This window comes from Patagioenas fasciata, chromosome 9, assembly GCF_037038585.1.
Source record: "Patagioenas fasciata isolate bPatFas1 chromosome 9, bPatFas1.hap1, whole genome shotgun sequence".
Lineage (NCBI taxonomy): Eukaryota > Metazoa > Chordata > Aves > Columbiformes > Columbidae > Patagioenas > Patagioenas fasciata.
The window spans coordinates 7,467,501-7,482,270 of record NC_092528.1 but is presented as its reverse complement, the minus strand read 5'-3'; the positions used below and the strand labels follow the sequence as shown (position 1 = coordinate 7,482,270).

Genomic DNA, 14,770 nt, shown 5'->3' with positions numbered 1-14,770 from the left:
TGGGGGAGCGTGCGAGGGGCAGAGCCGTAGGGGCACGCTCCGTCGCGTGGCAGGGAGCGAGGTTTTTGGCGGGACGTGTCCGCGGGGTCGCCCCGAGCTGGTGTCAGGGGCTTTGAGGAATCAGTTTGTGGTGCGAAAGGCAGGTTTGGGGTGCAGGAGAGCGTAGCTGGCGGTGGAGTGAGTGCCTACGGCCATACCACCCTGAGAACGCCCGATCTCGTCTGATCTCGGAAGCTAAGCAGGGTCGGGCCCGGTTAGTACTTGGATGGGAGACCGCCTGGGAATACCGGGTGCTGTAGGCTTTTGTGTTTTGGCGGCGGAGTGTCCGTCTCCCCGTTTGTTTTTGACGGGAGGGGGGGCGTGGGAGGGGCAGAGATGTGGGGACAGGCGCTGTTGGTCTGGCAGGGAGCGAGGTTTTGGGCTGCACGTGTCCGTGGGTTCGCCCCGAGCTGGTGTCAGGGGCTTTGAGGTGTCAGTTTGTGTCACGGGAGACAGGTTTGGGGTGCAGGAGAGCGTGGCTGGCGGTGGAGTGGGTGCCTACGGCCATACCACCCTGAGAACGCCCGATCTCGTCTGATCTCGGAAGCTAAGCAGGGTCGGGCCCGGTTAGTACTTGGATGGGAGACCGCCTGGGAATACCGGGTGCTGTAGGCTTTTGTGTTTTGGTGGCGGAGTGTCCGTCTCCCCGTTTGTTTTGGAGGGGAGGGGGGGCGTGGGAGGGGCAGAGATGTGGGGACAGGCGCTGTTGGGTGGCAGGGAGCGAGGTTTTGGGCTGCACGTGTCCGTGGGTTCGCCCCGAGCTGGTGTCAGGGGCTTTGAGGTGTCAGTTTGTGTCACGGGAGACAGGTTCGGGGTGCGCGAGAGCGTGGCTGGCGGTGGAGTGGGTGCCTACGGCCATACCACCCTGAGAACGCCCGATCTCGTCTGATCTCGGAAGCTAAGCAGGGTCGGGCCCGGTTAGTACTTGGATGGGAGACCGCCTGGGAATACCGGGTGCTGTAGGCTTTTGTGTTTTGGCGGCGGAGTGTCCGTCTCCCCGTTTGTTTTGGAGGGGGGGGGGGCGTGGGAGGGGCAGAGATGTGGGGACAGGCGCTGTTGGGTGGCAGGGAGCGAGGTTTTGGGCTGCACGTGTCCGTGGGTTCGCCCCGAGCTGGTGTCAGGGGCTTTGAGGTGTCAGTTTGTGTCACGGGAGACAGGTTCGGGGTGCGCGAGAGCGTGGCTGGCGGTGGAGTGGGTGCCTACGGCCATACCACCCTGAGAACGCCCGATCTCGTCTGATCTCGGAAGCTAAGCAGGGTCGGGCCCGGTTAGTACTTGGATGGGAGACCGCCTGGGAATACCGGGTGCTGTAGGCTTTTGTGTTTTGGCGGCGGAGTGTTTGTCTACCCGATTGTTTTGGAGGGGAGGGGGGCTCATGGGGGAGCGTGCGAGGGGCAGAGCCGTAGGGGCACGCTCCGTCGCGTGGCAGGGAGCGAGGTTTTTGGCGGGACGTGTCCGCGGGGTCGCCCCGAGCTGGTGTCAGGGGCTTTGAGGAATCAGTTTGTGGTGCGAAAGGCAGGTTTGGGGTGCAGGAGAGCGTAGCTGGCGGTGGAGTGAGTGCCTACGGCCATACCACCCTGAGAACGCCCGATCTCGTCTGATCTCGGAAGCTAAGCAGGGTCGGGCCCGGTTAGTACTTGGATGGGAGACCGCCTGGGAATACCGGGTGCTGTAGGCTTTTGTGTTTTGGCGGCGGAGTGTCCGTCTCCCCGTTTGTTTTTGACGGGAGGGGGGGCGTGGGAGGGGCAGAGATGTGGGGACAGGCGCTGTTGGTCTGGCAGGGAGCGAGGTTTTGGGCTGCACGTGTCCGTGGGTTCGCCCCGAGCTGGTGTCAGGGGCTTTGAGGTGTCAGTTTGTGTCACGGGAGACAGGTTTGGGGTGCAGGAGAGCGTGGCTGGCGGTGGAGTGGGTGCCTACGGCCATACCACCCTGAGAACGCCCGATCTCGTCTGATCTCGGAAGCTAAGCAGGGTCGGGCCCGGTTAGTACTTGGATGGGAGACCGCCTGGGAATACCGGGTGCTGTAGGCTTTTGTGTTTTGGTGGCGGAGTGTCCGTCTCCCCGTTTGTTTTGGAGGGGAGGGGGGGCGTGGGAGGGGCAGAGATGTGGGGACAGGCGCTGTTGGGTGGCAGGGAGCGAGGTTTTGGGCTGCACGTGTCCGTGGGTTCGCCCCGAGCTGGTGTCAGGGGCTTTGAGGTGTCAGTTTGTGTCACGGGAGACAGGTTCGGGGTGCGCGAGAGCGTGGCTGGCGGTGGAGTGGGTGCCTACGGCCATACCACCCTGAGAACGCCCGATCTCGTCTGATCTCGGAAGCTAAGCAGGGTCGGGCCCGGTTAGTACTTGGATGGGAGACCGCCTGGGAATACCGGGTGCTGTAGGCTTTTGTGTTTTGGCGGCGGAGTGTCCGTCTCCCCGTTTGTTTTGGAGGGGGGGGGGGGCGTGGGAGGGGCAGAGATGTGGGGACAGGCGCTGTTGGGTGGCAGGGAGCGAGGTTTTGGGCTGCACGTGTCCGTGGGTTCGCCCCGAGCTGGTGTCAGGGGCTTTGAGGTGTCAGTTTGTGTCACGGGAGACAGGTTCGGGGTGCGCGAGAGCGTGGCTGGCGGTGGAGTGGGTGCCTACGGCCATACCACCCTGAGAACGCCCGATCTCGTCTGATCTCGGAAGCTAAGCAGGGTCGGGCCCGGTTAGTACTTGGATGGGAGACCGCCTGGGAATACCGGGTGCTGTAGGCTTTTGTGTTTTGGCGGCGGAGTGTCCGTCTCCCCGTTTGTTTTGGAGGGGAGGGGGGGCGTGGGAGGGGCAGAGATGTGGGGACAGGCGCTGTTGGGTGGCAGGGAGCGAGGTTTTGGGCTGCACGTGTCCGTGGGTTCGCCCCGAGCTGGTGTCAGGGGCTTTGAGGTGTCAGTTTGTGTCACGGGAGACAGGTTCGGGGTGCGCGAGAGCGTGGCTGGCGGTGGAGTGGGTGCCTACGGCCATACCACCCTGAGAACGCCCGATCTCGTCTGATCTCGGAAGCTAAGCAGGGTCGGGCCCGGTTAGTACTTGGATGGGAGACCGCCTGGGAATACCGGGTGCTGTAGGCTTTTGTGTTTTGGCGGCGGAGTGTCCGTCTCCCCGTTTGTTTTGGAGGGGAGGAGGGGCGTGGGAAGGGCAGAGATGTGGGGACAGGCGCTGTTGGGTGGCAGGGAGCGAGGTTTTGGGCTGCACGTGTCCGTGGGTTCGCCCCGAGCTGGTGTCAGGGGCTTTGAGGAGTCAGTTTGTGTCACGGGAGACAGGTTTGGGGTGCAGGAGAGCGTGGCTGGCGGTGGAGTGGGTGCCTACGGCCATACCACCCTGAGAACGCCCGATCTCGTCTGATCTCGGAAGCTAAGCAGGGTCGGGCCCGGTTAGTACTTGGATGGGAGACCGCCTGGGAATACCGGGTGCTGTAGGCTTTTGTGTTTTGGCGGCGGAGTGTCCGTCTCCCCGTTTGTTTTGGAGGGGAGGAGGGGCGTGGGAAGGGCAGAGATGTGGGGACAGGCGCTGTTGGGTGGCAGGGAGCGAGGTTTTGGGCTGCACGTGTCCGTGGGTTCGCCCCGAGCTGGTGTCAGGGGCTTTGAGGAGTCAGTTTGTGTCACGGGAGACAGGTTTGGGGTGCAGGAGAGCGTGGCTGGAGGTGGAGTGGGTGCCTACGGCCATACCACCCTGAGAACGCCCGATCTCGTCTGATCTCGGAAGCTAAGCAGGGTCGGGCCCGGTTAGTACTTGGATGGGAGACCGCCTGGGAATACCGGGTGCTGTAGGCTTTTGTGTTTTGGCGGCGGAGTGTCCGTCTCCCCGTTTGTTTTGGAGGGGGGGGGGGCGTGGGAGGGGCAGAGATGTGGGGACAGGCGCTGTTGGGTGGCAGGGAGCGAGGTTTTGGGCTGCACGTGTCCGTGGGTTCGCCCCGAGCTGGTGTCAGGGGCTTTGAGGTGTCAGTTTGTGTCACGGGAGACAGGTTCGGGGTGCGCGAGAGCGTGGCTGGCGGTGGAGTGGGTGCCTATGGCCATACCACGCTGAGAACGCCCGATCTCGTCTGATCTCGGAAGCTAAGCAGGGTCGGGCCCGGTTAGTACTTGGATGGGAGACCGCCTGGGAATACCGGGTGCTGTAGGCTTTTGTGTTTTGGCGGCGGAGTGTCCGTCTCCCCGTTTGTTTTGGAGGGGGGGGGGGCGTGGGAGGGGCAGAGATGTGGGGACAGGCGCTGTTGGGTGGCAGGGAGCGAGGTTTTGGGCTGCACGTGTCCGTGGGTTCGCCCCGAGCTGGTGTCAGGGGCTTTGAGGTGTCAGTTTGTGTCACGGGAGACAGGTTTGGGGTGCAGGAGAGCGTGGCTGGCGGTGGAGTGGGTGCCTACGGCCATACCACCCTGAGAACGCCCGATCTCGTCTGATCTCGGAAGCTAAGCAGGGTCGGGCCCGGTTAGTACTTGGATGGGAGACCGCCTGGGAATACCGGGTGCTGTAGGCTTTTGTGTTTTGGCGGCGGAGTGTCCGTCTCCCCGTTTGTTTTGGAGGGGAGGGGGGGCGTGGGAGGGGCAGAGATGTGGGGACAGGCGCTGTTGGTCTGGCAGGGAGCGAGGTTTTGGGCTGCACGTGTCCGTGGGTTCGCCCCGAGCTGGTGTCAGGGGCTTTGAGGAGTCAGTTTGTGTCACGGGAGACAGGTTTGGGGTGCAGGAGAGCGTGGCTGGAGGTGGAGTGGGTGCCTACGGCCATACCACCCTGAGAACGCCCGATCTCGTCTGATCTCGGAAGCTAAGCAGGGTCGGGCCCGGTTAGTACTTGGATGGGAGACCGCCTGGGAATACCGGGTGCTGTAGGCTTTTGTGTTTTGGCGGCGGAGTGTTTGTCTACCCGATTGTTTTGGAGGGGAGGGGGGCTCATGGGGGAGCGTGCGAGGGGCAGAGCCGTAGGGGCACGCTCCGTCGCGTGGCAGGGAGCGAGGTTTTTGGCGGGACGTGTCCGCGGGGTCGCCCCGAGCTGGTGTCAGGGGCTTTGAGGAATCAGTTTGTGGTGCGAAAGGCAGGTTTGGGGTGCAGGAGAGCGTAGCTGGCGGTGGAGTGAGTGCCTACGGCCATACCACCCTGAGAACGCCCGATCTCGTCTGATCTCGGAAGCTAAGCAGGGTCGGGCCCGGTTAGTACTTGGATGGGAGACCGCCTGGGAATACCGGGTGCTGTAGGCTTTTGTGTTTTGGCGGCGGAGTGTCCGTCTCCCCGTTTGTTTTGGAGGGGAGGGGGGGCGTGGGAGGGGCAGAGATGTGGGGACAGGCGCTGTTGGGTGGCAGGGAGCGAGGTTTTGGGCTGCACGTGTCCGTGGGTTCGCCCCGAGCTGGTGTCAGGGGCTTTGAGGTGTCAGTTTGTGTCACGGGAGACAGGTTCGGGGTGCGCGAGAGCGTGGCTGGCGGTGGAGTGGGTGCCTATGGCCATACCACGCTGAGAACGCCCGATCTCGTCTGATCTCGGAAGCTAAGCAGGGTCGGGCCCGGTTAGTACTTGGATGGGAGACCGCCTGGGAATACCGGGTGCTGTAGGCTTTTGTGTTTTGGCGGCGGAGTGTCCGTCTCCCCGTTTGTTTTGGAGGGGAGGAGGGGCGTGGGAAGGGCAGAGATGTGGGGACAGGCGCTGTTGGGTGGCAGGGAGCGAGGTTTTGGGCTGCACGTGTCCGTGGGTTCGCCCCGAGCTGGTGTCAGGGGCTTTGAGGAGTCAGTTTGTGTCACGGGAGACAGGTTTGGGGTGCAGGAGAGCGTGGCTGGAGGTGGAGTGGGTGCCTACGGCCATACCACCCTGAGAACGCCCGATCTCGTCTGATCTCGGAAGCTAAGCAGGGTCGGGCCCGGTTAGTACTTGGATGGGAGACCGCCTGGGAATACCGGGTGCTGTAGGCTTTTGTGTTTTGGCGGCGGAGTGTCCGTCTCCCCGTTTGTTTTGGAGGGGGGGGGGGCGTGGGAGGGGCAGAGATGTGGGGACAGGCGCTGTTGGGTGGCAGGGAGCGAGGTTTTGGGCTGCACGTGTCCGTGGGTTCGCCCCGAGCTGGTGTCAGGGGCTTTGAGGTGTCAGTTTGTGTCACGGGAGACAGGTTCGGGGTGCGCGAGAGCGTGGCTGGCGGTGGAGTGGGTGCCTACGGCCATACCACCCTGAGAACGCCCGATCTCGTCTGATCTCGGAAGCTAAGCAGGGTTGGGCCCGGTTAGTACTTGGATGGGAGACCGCCTGGGAATACCGGGTGCTGTAGGCTTTTGTGTTTTGGCGGCGGAGTGTCCGTCTCCCCGTTTGTTTTGGAGGGGAGGGGGGGCGTGGGAGGGGCAGAGATGTGGGGACAGGCGCTGTTGGGTGGCAGGGAGCGAGGTTTTGGGCTGCACGTGTCCGTGGGTTCGCCCCGAGCTGGTGTCAGGGGCTTTGAGGAGTCAGTTTGTGTCACGGGAGACAGGTTTGGGGTGCAGGAGAGCGTGGCTGGAGGTGGAGTGGGTGCCTACGGCCATACCACCCTGAGAACGCCCGATCTCGTCTGATCTCGGAAGCTAAGCAGGGTCGGGCCCGGTTAGTACTTGGATGGGAGACCGCCTGGGAATACCGGGTGCTGTAGGCTTTTGTGTTTTGGCGGCGGAGTGTCCGTCTCCCCGTTTGTTTTGGAGGGGGGGGGGGCGTGGGAGGGGCAGAGATGTGGGGACAGGCGCTGTTGGGTGGCAGGGAGCGAGGTTTTGGGCTGCACGTGTCCGTGGGTTCGCCCCGAGCTGGTGTCAGGGGCTTTGAGGTGTCAGTTTGTGTCACGGGAGACAGGTTCGGGGTGCGCGAGAGCGTGGCTGGCGGTGGAGTGGGTGCCTACGGCCATACCACCCTGAGAACGCCCGATCTCGTCTGATCTCGGAAGCTAAGCAGGGTCGGGCCCGGTTAGTACTTGGATGGGAGACCGCCTGGGAATACCGGGTGCTGTAGGCTTTTGTGTTTTGGCGGCGGAGTGTTTGTCTACCCGATTGTTTTGGAGGGGAGGGGGGCTCATGGGGGAGCGTGCGAGGGGCAGAGCCGTAGGGGCACGCTCCGTCGCGTGGCAGGGAGCGAGGTTTTTGGCGGGACGTGTCCGCGGGGTCGCCCCGAGCTGGTGTCAGGGGCTTTGAGGATTCAGTTTGTGGTGCGAAAGGCAGGTTTGGGGTGCAGGAGAGCGTGGCTGGCGGTGGAGTGGGTGCCTACGGCCATACCACCCTGAGAACGCCCGATCTCGTCTGATCTCGGAAGCTAAGCAGGGTCGGGCCCGGTTAGTACTTGGATGGGAGACCGCCTGGGAATACCGGGTGCTGTAGGCTTTTGTGTTTTGGCGGCGGAGTGTCCGTCTCCCCGTTTGTTTTGGAGGGGAGGGGGGGCGTGGGAGGGGCAGAGATGTGGGGACAGGCGCTGTTGGGTGGCAGGGAGCGAGGTTTTGGGCTGCACGTGTCCGTGGGTTCGCCCCGAGCTGGTGTCAGGGGCTTTGAGGTGTCAGTTTGTGTCACGGGAGACAGGTTCGGGGTGCAGGAGAGCGTGGCTGGCGGTGGAGTGGGTGCCTACGGCCATACCACCCTGAGAACGCCCGATCTCGTCTGATCTCGGAAGCTAAGCAGGGTCGGGCCCGGTTAGTACTTGGATGGGAGACCGCCTGGGAATACCGGGTGCTGTAGGCTTTTGTGTTTTGGCGGCGGAGTGTTTGTCTACCCGATTGTTTTGGAGGGGAGGGGGGCTCATGGGGGAGCGTGCGAGGGGCAGAGCCGTAGGGGCACGCTCCGTCGCGTGGCAGGGAGCGAGGTTTTTGGCGGGACGTGTCCGCGGGGTCGCCCCGAGCTGGTGTCAGGGGCTTTGAGGATTCAGTTTGTGGTGCGAAAGGCAGGTTTGGGGTGCAGGAGAGCGTGGCTGGCGGTGGAGTGGGTGCCTACGGCCATACCACCCTGAGAACGCCCGATCTCGTCTGATCTCGGAAGCTAAGCAGGGTCGGGCCCGGTTAGTACTTGGATGGGAGACCGCCTGGGAATACCGGGTGCTGTAGGCTTTTGTGTTTTGGCGGCGGAGTGTCCGTCTCCCCGTTTGTTTTGGAGGGGGGGGGGGGCGTGGGAGGGGCAGAGATGTGGGGACAGGCGCTGTTGGGTGGCAGGGAGCGAGGTTTTGGGCTGCACGTGTCCGTGGGTTCGCCCCGAGCTGGTGTCAGGGGCTTTGAGGTGTCAGTTTGTGTCACGGGAGACAGGTTCGGGGTGCGCGAGAGCGTGGCTGGCGGTGGAGTGGGTGCCTACGGCCATACCACCCTGAGAACGCCCGATCTCGTCTGATCTCGGAAGCTAAGCAGGGTCGGGCCCGGTTAGTACTTGGATGGGAGACCGCCTGGGAATACCGGGTGCTGTAGGCTTTTGTGTTTTGGCGGCGGAGTGTCCGTCTCCCCGTTTGTTTTGGAGGGGGGGGGGGGCGTGGGAGGGGCAGAGATGTGGGGACAGGCGCTGTTGGGTGGCAGGGAGCGAGGTTTTGGGCTGCACGTGTCCGTGGGTTCGCCCCGAGCTGGTGTCAGGGGCTTTGAGGTGTCAGTTTGTGTCACGGGAGACAGGTTCGGGGTGCGCGAGAGCGTGGCTGGCGGTGGAGTGGGTGCCTACGGCCATACCACCCTGAGAACGCCCGATCTCGTCTGATCTCGGAAGCTAAGCAGGGTCGGGCCCGGTTAGTACTTGGATGGGAGACCGCCTGGGAATACCGGGTGCTGTAGGCTTTTGTGTTTTGGCGGCGGAGTGTCCGTCTCCCCGTTTGTTTTGGAGGGGAGGGGGGGCGTGGGAGGGGCAGAGATGTGGGGACAGGCGCTGTTGGGTGGCAGGGAGCGAGGTTTTGGGCTGCACGTGTCCGTGGGTTCGCCCCGAGCTGGTGTCAGGGGCTTTGAGGTGTCAGTTTGTGTCACGGGAGACAGGTTCGGGGTGCGCGAGAGCGTGGCTGGCGGTGGAGTGGGTGCCTACGGCCATACCACCCTGAGAACGCCCGATCTCGTCTGATCTCGGAAGCTAAGCAGGGTCGGGCCCGGTTAGTACTTGGATGGGAGACCGCCTGGGAATACCGGGTGCTGTAGGCTTTTGTGTTTTGGCGGCGGAGTGTTTGTCTACCCGATTGTTTTGGAGGGGAGGGGGGCTCATGGGGGAGCGTGCGAGGGGCAGAGCCGTAGGGGCACGCTCCGTCGCGTGGCAGGGAGCGAGGTTTTTGGCGGGACGTGTCCGCGGGGTCGCCCCGAGCTGGTGTCAGGGGCTTTGAGGATTCAGTTTGTGGTGCGAAAGGCAGGTTTGGGGTGCAGGAGAGCGTGGCTGGCGGTGGAGTGGGTGCCTACGGCCATACCACCCTGAGAACGCCCGATCTCGTCTGATCTCGGAAGCTAAGCAGGGTCGGGCCCGGTTAGTACTTGGATGGGAGACCGCCTGGGAATACCGGGTGCTGTAGGCTTTTGTGTTTTGGCGGCGGAGTGTCCGTCTCCCCGTTTGTTTTGGAGGGGGGGGGGGGCGTGGGAGGGGCAGAGATGTGGGGACAGGCGCTGTTGGGTGGCAGGGAGCGAGGTTTTGGGCTGCACGTGTCCGTGGGTTCGCCCCGAGCTGGTGTCAGGGGCTTTGAGGTGTCAGTTTGTGTCACGGGAGACAGGTTCGGGGTGCGCGAGAGCGTGGCTGGCGGTGGAGTGGGTGCCTACGGCCATACCACCCTGAGAACGCCCGATCTCGTCTGATCTCGGAAGCTAAGCAGGGTCGGGCCCGGTTAGTACTTGGATGGGAGACCGCCTGGGAATACCGGGTGCTGTAGGCTTTTGTGTTTTGGCGGCGGAGTGTCCGTCTCCCCGTTTGTTTTGGAGGGGGGGGGGGGCGTGGGAGGGGCAGAGATGTGGGGACAGGCGCTGTTGGGTGGCAGGGAGCGAGGTTTTGGGCTGCACGTGTCCGTGGGTTCGCCCCGAGCTGGTGTCAGGGGCTTTGAGGTGTCAGTTTGTGTCACGGGAGACAGGTTCGGGGTGCGCGAGAGCGTGGCTGGCGGTGGAGTGGGTGCCTACGGCCATACCACCCTGAGAACGCCCGATCTCGTCTGATCTCGGAAGCTAAGCAGGGTCGGGCCCGGTTAGTACTTGGATGGGAGACCGCCTGGGAATACCGGGTGCTGTAGGCTTTTGTGTTTTGGCGGCGGAGTGTCCGTCTCCCCGTTTGTTTTGGAGGGGAGGGGGGGCGTGGGAGGGGCAGAGATGTGGGGACAGGCGCTGTTGGGTGGCAGGGAGCGAGGTTTTGGGCTGCACGTGTCCGTGGGTTCGCCCCGAGCTGGTGTCAGGGGCTTTGAGGTGTCAGTTTGTGTCACGGGAGACAGGTTCGGGGTGCGCGAGAGCGTGGCTGGCGGTGGAGTGGGTGCCTACGGCCATACCACCCTGAGAACGCCCGATCTCGTCTGATCTCGGAAGCTAAGCAGGGTCGGGCCCGGTTAGTACTTGGATGGGAGACCGCCTGGGAATACCGGGTGCTGTAGGCTTTTGTGTTTTGGCGGCGGAGTGTCCGTCTCCCCGTTTGTTTTGGAGGGGAGGGGGGGCGTGGGAGGGGCAGAGATGTGGGGACAGGCGCTGTTGGTCTGGCAGGGAGCGAGGTTTTGGGCTGCACGTGTCCGTGGGTTCGCCCCGAGCTGGTGTCAGGGGCTTTGAGGAGTCAGTTTGTGTCACGGGAGACAGGTTTGGGGTGCAGGAGAGCGTGGCTGGCGGTGGAGTGGGTGCCTACGGCCATACCACCCTGAGAACGCCCGATCTCGTCTGATCTCGGAAGCTAAGCAGGGTCGGGCCCGGTTAGTACTTGGATGGGAGACCGCCTGGGAATACCGGGTGCTGTAGGCTTTTGTGTTTTGGCGGCGGAGTGTCCGTCTCCCCGTTTGTTTTGGAGGGGAGGGGGGGCGTGGGAGGGGCAGAGATGTGGGGACAGGCGCTGTTGGGTGGCAGGGAGCGAGGTTTTGGGCTGCACGTGTCCGTGGGTTCGCCCCGAGCTGGTGTCAGGGGCTTTGAGGTGTCAGTTTGTGTCACGGGAGACAGGTTCGGGGTGCGCGAGAGCGTGGCTGGCGGTGGAGTGGGTGCCTACGGCCATACCACCCTGAGAACGCCCGATCTCGTCTGATCTCGGAAGCTAAGCAGGGTCGGGCCCGGTTAGTACTTGGATGGGAGACCGCCTGGGAATACCGGGTGCTGTAGGCTTTTGTGTTTTGGCGGCGGAGTGTCCGTCTCCCCGTTTGTTTTGGAGGGGAGGGGGGGCGTGGGAGGGGCAGAGATGTGGGGACAGGCGCTGTTGGGTGGCAGGGAGCGAGGTTTTGGGCTGCACGTGTCCGTGGGTTCGCCCCGAGCTGGTGTCAGGGGCTTTGAGGTGTCAGTTTGTGTCACGGGAGACAGGTTCGGGGTGCGCGAGAGCGTGGCTGGCGGTGGAGTGGGTGCCTACGGCCATACCACCCTGAGAACGCCCGATCTCATCTGATCTCGGAAGCTAAGCAGGGTCGGGCCCGGTTAGTACTTGGATGGGAGACCGCCTGGGAATACCGGGTGCTGTAGGCTTTTGTGTTTTGGCGGCGGAGTGTCCGTCTCCCCGTTTGTTTTGGAGGGGGGGGGGGCGTGGGAGGGGCAGAGATGTGGGGACAGGCGCTATTGGGTGGCAGGGAGCGAGGTTTTGGGCTGCACGTGTCCGTGGGTTCGCCCCGAGCTGGTGTCAGGGGCTTTGAGGTGTCAGTTTGTGTCACGGGAGACAGGTTCGGGGTGCGCGAGAGCGTGGCTGGCGGTGGAGTGGGTGCCTACGGCCATACCACCCTGAGAACGCCCGATCTCGTCTGATCTCGGAAGCTAAGCAGGGTCGGGCCCGGTTAGTACTTGGATGGGAGACCGCCTGGGAATACCGGGTGCTGTAGGCTTTTGTGTTTTGGCGGCGGAGTGTCCGTCTCCCCGTTTGTTTTGGAGGGGAGGGGGGGCGTGGGAGGGGCAGAGATGTGGGGACAGGCGCTGTTGGGTGGCAGGGAGCGAGGTTTTGGGCTGCACGTGTCCGTGGGTTCGCCCCGAGCTGGTGTCAGGGGCTTTGAGGTGTCAGTTTGTGTCACGGGAGACAGGTTCGGGGTGCGCGAGAGCGTGGCTGGCGGTGGAGTGGGTGCCTACGGCCATACCACCCTGAGAACGCCCGATCTCGTCTGATCTCGGAAGCTAAGCAGGGTCGGGCCCGGTTAGTACTTGGATGGGAGACCGCCTGGGAATACCGGGTGCTGTAGGCTTTTGTGTTTTGGCGGCGGAGTGTCCGTCTCCCCGTTTGTTTTGGAGGGGAGGGGGGGCGTGGGAGGGGCAGAGATGTGGGGACAGGCGCTGTTGGGTGGCAGGGAGCGAGGTTTTGGGCTGCACGTGTCCGTGGGTTCGCCCCGAGCTGGTGTCAGGGGCTTTGAGGTGTCAGTTTGTGTCACGGGAGACAGGTTCGGGGTGCGCGAGAGCGTGGCTGGGGGTGGAGTGGGTGCCTACGGCCATACCACCCTGAGAACGCCCGATCTCGTCTGATCTCGGAAGCTAAGCAGGGTCGGGCCCGGTTAGTACTTGGATGGGAGACCGCCTGGGAATACCGGGTGCTGTAGGCTTTTGTGTTTTGGCGGCGGAGTGTCCGTCTCCCCGTTTGTTTTGGAGGGGGGGGGGGCGTGGGAGGGGCAGAGATGTGGGGACAGGCGCTGTTGGGTGGCAGGGAGCGAGGTTTTGGGCTGCACGTGTCCGTGGGTTCGCCCCGAGCTGGTGTCAGGGGCTTTGAGGTGTCAGTTTGTGTCACGGGAGACAGGTTCGGGGTGCGCGAGAGCGTGGCTGGCGGTGGAGTGGGTGCCTACGGCCATACCACCCTGAGAACGCCCGATCTCGTCTGATCTCGGAAGCTAAGCAGGGTCGGGCCCGGTTAGTACTTGGATGGGAGACCGCCTGGGAATACCGGGTGCTGTAGGCTTTTGTGTTTTGGCGGCGGAGTGTCCGTCTCCCCGTTTGTTTTGGAGGGGGGGGGGGCGTGGGAGGGGCAGAGATGTGGGGACAGGCGCTGTTGGGTGGCAGGGAGCGAGGTTTTGGGCTGCACGTGTCCGTGGGTTCGCCCCGAGCTGGTGTCAGGGGCTTTGAGGTGTCAGTTTGTGTCACGGGAGACAGGTTCGGGGTGCGCGAGAGCGTGGCTGGCGGTGGAGTGGGTGCCTACGGCCATACCACCCTGAGAACGCCCGATCTCGTCTGATCTCGGAAGCTAAGCAGGGTCGGGCCCGGTTAGTACTTGGATGGGAGACCGCCTGGGAATACCGGGTGCTGTAGGCTTTTGTGTTTTGGCGGCGGAGTGTTTGTCTACCCGATTGTTTTGGAGGGGAGGGGGGCTCATGGGGGAGCGTGCGAGGGGCAGAGCCGTAGGGGCACGCTCCGTCGCGTGGCAGGGAGCGAGGTTTTTGGCGGGACGTGTCCGCGGGGTCGCCCCGAGCTGGTGTCAGGGGCTTTGAGGAATCAGTTTGTGGTGCGAAAGGCAGGTTTGGGGTGCAGGAGAGCGTAGCTGGCGGTGGAGTGAGTGCCTACGGCCATACCACCCTGAGAACGCCCGATCTCGTCTGATCTCGGAAGCTAAGCAGGGTCGGGCCCGGTTAGTACTTGGATGGGAGACCGCCTGGGAATACCGGGTGCTGTAGGCTTTTGTGTTTTGGCGGCGGAGTGTCCGTCTCCCCGTTTGTTTTTGACGGGAGGGGGGGCGTGGGAGGGGCAGAGATGTGGGGACAGGCGCTGTTGGTCTGGCAGGGAGCGAGGTTTTGGGCTGCACGTGTCCGTGGGTTCGCCCCGAGCTGGTGTCAGGGGCTTTGAGGTGTCAGTTTGTGTCACGGGAGACAGGTTTGGGGTGCAGGAGAGCGTGGCTGGCGGTGGAGTGGGTGCCTACGGCCATACCACCCTGAGAACGCCCGATCTCGTCTGATCTCGGAAGCTAAGCAGGGTCGGGCCCGGTTAGTACTTGGATGGGAGACCGCCTGGGAATACCGGGTGCTGTAGGCTTTTGTGTTTTGGTGGCGGAGTGTCCGTCTCCCCGTTTGTTTTGGAGGGGAGGGGGGGCGTGGGAGGGGCAGAGATGTGGGGACAGGCGCTGTTGGGTGGCAGGGAGCGAGGTTTTGGGCTGCACGTGTCCGTGGGTTCGCCCCGAGCTGGTGTCAGGGGCTTTGAGGTGTCAGTTTGTGTCACGGGAGACAGGTTCGGGGTGCGCGAGAGCGTGGCTGGCGGTGGAGTGGGTGCCTACGGCCATACCACCCTGAGAACGCCCGATCTCGTCTGATCTCGGAAGCTAAGCAGGGTCGGGCCCGGTTAGTACTTGGATGGGAGACCGCCTGGGAATACCGGGTGCTGTAGGCTTTTGTGTTTTGGCGGCGGAGTGTCCGTCTCCCCGTTTGTTTTGGAGGGGGGGGGGGCGTGGGAGGGGCAGAGATGTGGGGACAGGCGCTGTTGGGTGGCAGGGAGCGAGGTTTTGGGCTGCACGTGTCCGTGGGTTCGCCCCGAGCTGGTGTCAGGGGCTTTGAGGTGTCAGTTTGTGTCACGGGAGACAGGTTCGGGGTGCGCGAGAGCGTGGCTGGCGGTGGAGTGGGTGCCTACGGCCATACCACCCTGAGAACGCCCGATCTCGTCTGATCTCGGAAGCTAAGCAGGGTCGGGCCCGGTTAGTACTTGGATGGGAGACCGCCTGGGAATACCGGGTGCTGTAGGCTTTTGTGTTTTGGCGG

General features: G+C 63.5%; 42 non-coding genes across 42 annotated transcripts; all 42 read left to right on the top strand.

The window, feature by feature from the left end:
• Positions 1-183: 183 nt before the first annotated feature.
• On the top strand, positions 184-302 carry LOC136105467 (5S ribosomal RNA). The gene has a single exon (XR_010651916.1). It is a non-coding gene; the product is annotated as a 5S ribosomal RNA (ribosomal RNA).
• A 233-nt stretch (positions 303-535) lies between these two features.
• Positions 536-654, top strand: LOC136105466 (5S ribosomal RNA). The gene has a single exon (XR_010651915.1). It is a non-coding gene; the product is annotated as a 5S ribosomal RNA (ribosomal RNA).
• Positions 655-886: 232 nt separating this feature from the next.
• LOC136105465 (5S ribosomal RNA) lies at positions 887-1,005 on the top strand. The gene has a single exon (XR_010651914.1). It is a non-coding gene; the product is annotated as a 5S ribosomal RNA (ribosomal RNA).
• Positions 1,006-1,236: 231 nt separating this feature from the next.
• Positions 1,237-1,355, top strand: LOC136105464 (5S ribosomal RNA). The gene has a single exon (XR_010651913.1). It is a non-coding gene; the product is annotated as a 5S ribosomal RNA (ribosomal RNA).
• A 243-nt stretch (positions 1,356-1,598) lies between these two features.
• LOC136105463 (5S ribosomal RNA) lies at positions 1,599-1,717 on the top strand. Its single transcript, XR_010651912.1, has one exon. It is a non-coding gene; the product is annotated as a 5S ribosomal RNA (ribosomal RNA).
• A 233-nt stretch (positions 1,718-1,950) lies between these two features.
• On the top strand, positions 1,951-2,069 carry LOC136105462 (5S ribosomal RNA). The gene has a single exon (XR_010651911.1). It is a non-coding gene; the product is annotated as a 5S ribosomal RNA (ribosomal RNA).
• A 232-nt stretch (positions 2,070-2,301) lies between these two features.
• LOC136105461 (5S ribosomal RNA) lies at positions 2,302-2,420 on the top strand. The gene has a single exon (XR_010651910.1). It is a non-coding gene; the product is annotated as a 5S ribosomal RNA (ribosomal RNA).
• A 232-nt stretch (positions 2,421-2,652) lies between these two features.
• Positions 2,653-2,771, top strand: LOC136105460 (5S ribosomal RNA). The gene has a single exon (XR_010651909.1). It is a non-coding gene; the product is annotated as a 5S ribosomal RNA (ribosomal RNA).
• A 232-nt stretch (positions 2,772-3,003) lies between these two features.
• LOC136105459 (5S ribosomal RNA) lies at positions 3,004-3,122 on the top strand. The gene has a single exon (XR_010651908.1). It is a non-coding gene; the product is annotated as a 5S ribosomal RNA (ribosomal RNA).
• Positions 3,123-3,354: 232 nt separating this feature from the next.
• LOC136105458 (5S ribosomal RNA) lies at positions 3,355-3,473 on the top strand. The gene has a single exon (XR_010651907.1). It is a non-coding gene; the product is annotated as a 5S ribosomal RNA (ribosomal RNA).
• Positions 3,474-3,705: 232 nt separating this feature from the next.
• Positions 3,706-3,824, top strand: LOC136105456 (5S ribosomal RNA). The gene has a single exon (XR_010651905.1). It is a non-coding gene; the product is annotated as a 5S ribosomal RNA (ribosomal RNA).
• Positions 3,825-4,055: 231 nt separating this feature from the next.
• On the top strand, positions 4,056-4,174 carry LOC136105513 (5S ribosomal RNA). Its single transcript, XR_010651962.1, has one exon. It is a non-coding gene; the product is annotated as a 5S ribosomal RNA (ribosomal RNA).
• Positions 4,175-4,405: 231 nt separating this feature from the next.
• Positions 4,406-4,524, top strand: LOC136105455 (5S ribosomal RNA). Its single transcript, XR_010651904.1, has one exon. It is a non-coding gene; the product is annotated as a 5S ribosomal RNA (ribosomal RNA).
• A 233-nt stretch (positions 4,525-4,757) lies between these two features.
• On the top strand, positions 4,758-4,876 carry LOC136105454 (5S ribosomal RNA). Its single transcript, XR_010651903.1, has one exon. It is a non-coding gene; the product is annotated as a 5S ribosomal RNA (ribosomal RNA).
• A 243-nt stretch (positions 4,877-5,119) lies between these two features.
• Positions 5,120-5,238, top strand: LOC136105453 (5S ribosomal RNA). Its single transcript, XR_010651902.1, has one exon. It is a non-coding gene; the product is annotated as a 5S ribosomal RNA (ribosomal RNA).
• Positions 5,239-5,470: 232 nt separating this feature from the next.
• On the top strand, positions 5,471-5,589 carry LOC136105511 (5S ribosomal RNA). Its single transcript, XR_010651960.1, has one exon. It is a non-coding gene; the product is annotated as a 5S ribosomal RNA (ribosomal RNA).
• A 232-nt stretch (positions 5,590-5,821) lies between these two features.
• On the top strand, positions 5,822-5,940 carry LOC136105452 (5S ribosomal RNA). The gene has a single exon (XR_010651901.1). It is a non-coding gene; the product is annotated as a 5S ribosomal RNA (ribosomal RNA).
• A 231-nt stretch (positions 5,941-6,171) lies between these two features.
• LOC136105424 (5S ribosomal RNA) lies at positions 6,172-6,290 on the top strand. Its single transcript, XR_010651873.1, has one exon. It is a non-coding gene; the product is annotated as a 5S ribosomal RNA (ribosomal RNA).
• Positions 6,291-6,522: 232 nt separating this feature from the next.
• Positions 6,523-6,641, top strand: LOC136105451 (5S ribosomal RNA). Its single transcript, XR_010651900.1, has one exon. It is a non-coding gene; the product is annotated as a 5S ribosomal RNA (ribosomal RNA).
• Positions 6,642-6,872: 231 nt separating this feature from the next.
• LOC136105450 (5S ribosomal RNA) lies at positions 6,873-6,991 on the top strand. Its single transcript, XR_010651899.1, has one exon. It is a non-coding gene; the product is annotated as a 5S ribosomal RNA (ribosomal RNA).
• Positions 6,992-7,234: 243 nt separating this feature from the next.
• LOC136105449 (5S ribosomal RNA) lies at positions 7,235-7,353 on the top strand. Its single transcript, XR_010651898.1, has one exon. It is a non-coding gene; the product is annotated as a 5S ribosomal RNA (ribosomal RNA).
• Positions 7,354-7,585: 232 nt separating this feature from the next.
• On the top strand, positions 7,586-7,704 carry LOC136105448 (5S ribosomal RNA). The gene has a single exon (XR_010651897.1). It is a non-coding gene; the product is annotated as a 5S ribosomal RNA (ribosomal RNA).
• A 243-nt stretch (positions 7,705-7,947) lies between these two features.
• On the top strand, positions 7,948-8,066 carry LOC136105447 (5S ribosomal RNA). The gene has a single exon (XR_010651896.1). It is a non-coding gene; the product is annotated as a 5S ribosomal RNA (ribosomal RNA).
• Positions 8,067-8,298: 232 nt separating this feature from the next.
• LOC136105445 (5S ribosomal RNA) lies at positions 8,299-8,417 on the top strand. The gene has a single exon (XR_010651894.1). It is a non-coding gene; the product is annotated as a 5S ribosomal RNA (ribosomal RNA).
• A 232-nt stretch (positions 8,418-8,649) lies between these two features.
• LOC136105444 (5S ribosomal RNA) lies at positions 8,650-8,768 on the top strand. Its single transcript, XR_010651893.1, has one exon. It is a non-coding gene; the product is annotated as a 5S ribosomal RNA (ribosomal RNA).
• A 232-nt stretch (positions 8,769-9,000) lies between these two features.
• LOC136105443 (5S ribosomal RNA) lies at positions 9,001-9,119 on the top strand. Its single transcript, XR_010651892.1, has one exon. It is a non-coding gene; the product is annotated as a 5S ribosomal RNA (ribosomal RNA).
• A 243-nt stretch (positions 9,120-9,362) lies between these two features.
• Positions 9,363-9,481, top strand: LOC136105442 (5S ribosomal RNA). The gene has a single exon (XR_010651891.1). It is a non-coding gene; the product is annotated as a 5S ribosomal RNA (ribosomal RNA).
• Positions 9,482-9,713: 232 nt separating this feature from the next.
• LOC136105441 (5S ribosomal RNA) lies at positions 9,714-9,832 on the top strand. The gene has a single exon (XR_010651890.1). It is a non-coding gene; the product is annotated as a 5S ribosomal RNA (ribosomal RNA).
• A 232-nt stretch (positions 9,833-10,064) lies between these two features.
• LOC136105440 (5S ribosomal RNA) lies at positions 10,065-10,183 on the top strand. The gene has a single exon (XR_010651889.1). It is a non-coding gene; the product is annotated as a 5S ribosomal RNA (ribosomal RNA).
• A 232-nt stretch (positions 10,184-10,415) lies between these two features.
• Positions 10,416-10,534, top strand: LOC136105439 (5S ribosomal RNA). Its single transcript, XR_010651888.1, has one exon. It is a non-coding gene; the product is annotated as a 5S ribosomal RNA (ribosomal RNA).
• Positions 10,535-10,767: 233 nt separating this feature from the next.
• Positions 10,768-10,886, top strand: LOC136105438 (5S ribosomal RNA). The gene has a single exon (XR_010651887.1). It is a non-coding gene; the product is annotated as a 5S ribosomal RNA (ribosomal RNA).
• Positions 10,887-11,118: 232 nt separating this feature from the next.
• LOC136105437 (5S ribosomal RNA) lies at positions 11,119-11,237 on the top strand. Its single transcript, XR_010651886.1, has one exon. It is a non-coding gene; the product is annotated as a 5S ribosomal RNA (ribosomal RNA).
• A 232-nt stretch (positions 11,238-11,469) lies between these two features.
• Positions 11,470-11,588, top strand: LOC136105518 (5S ribosomal RNA). The gene has a single exon (XR_010651965.1). It is a non-coding gene; the product is annotated as a 5S ribosomal RNA (ribosomal RNA).
• Positions 11,589-11,819: 231 nt separating this feature from the next.
• LOC136105436 (5S ribosomal RNA) lies at positions 11,820-11,938 on the top strand. Its single transcript, XR_010651885.1, has one exon. It is a non-coding gene; the product is annotated as a 5S ribosomal RNA (ribosomal RNA).
• A 232-nt stretch (positions 11,939-12,170) lies between these two features.
• LOC136105434 (5S ribosomal RNA) lies at positions 12,171-12,289 on the top strand. The gene has a single exon (XR_010651883.1). It is a non-coding gene; the product is annotated as a 5S ribosomal RNA (ribosomal RNA).
• A 232-nt stretch (positions 12,290-12,521) lies between these two features.
• On the top strand, positions 12,522-12,640 carry LOC136105433 (5S ribosomal RNA). The gene has a single exon (XR_010651882.1). It is a non-coding gene; the product is annotated as a 5S ribosomal RNA (ribosomal RNA).
• A 231-nt stretch (positions 12,641-12,871) lies between these two features.
• On the top strand, positions 12,872-12,990 carry LOC136105432 (5S ribosomal RNA). The gene has a single exon (XR_010651881.1). It is a non-coding gene; the product is annotated as a 5S ribosomal RNA (ribosomal RNA).
• Positions 12,991-13,221: 231 nt separating this feature from the next.
• Positions 13,222-13,340, top strand: LOC136105431 (5S ribosomal RNA). The gene has a single exon (XR_010651880.1). It is a non-coding gene; the product is annotated as a 5S ribosomal RNA (ribosomal RNA).
• A 243-nt stretch (positions 13,341-13,583) lies between these two features.
• LOC136105430 (5S ribosomal RNA) lies at positions 13,584-13,702 on the top strand. The gene has a single exon (XR_010651879.1). It is a non-coding gene; the product is annotated as a 5S ribosomal RNA (ribosomal RNA).
• Positions 13,703-13,935: 233 nt separating this feature from the next.
• On the top strand, positions 13,936-14,054 carry LOC136105429 (5S ribosomal RNA). The gene has a single exon (XR_010651878.1). It is a non-coding gene; the product is annotated as a 5S ribosomal RNA (ribosomal RNA).
• Positions 14,055-14,286: 232 nt separating this feature from the next.
• LOC136105428 (5S ribosomal RNA) lies at positions 14,287-14,405 on the top strand. The gene has a single exon (XR_010651877.1). It is a non-coding gene; the product is annotated as a 5S ribosomal RNA (ribosomal RNA).
• Positions 14,406-14,636: 231 nt separating this feature from the next.
• Positions 14,637-14,755, top strand: LOC136105427 (5S ribosomal RNA). The gene has a single exon (XR_010651876.1). It is a non-coding gene; the product is annotated as a 5S ribosomal RNA (ribosomal RNA).
• Positions 14,756-14,770: the final 15 nt, after the last annotated feature.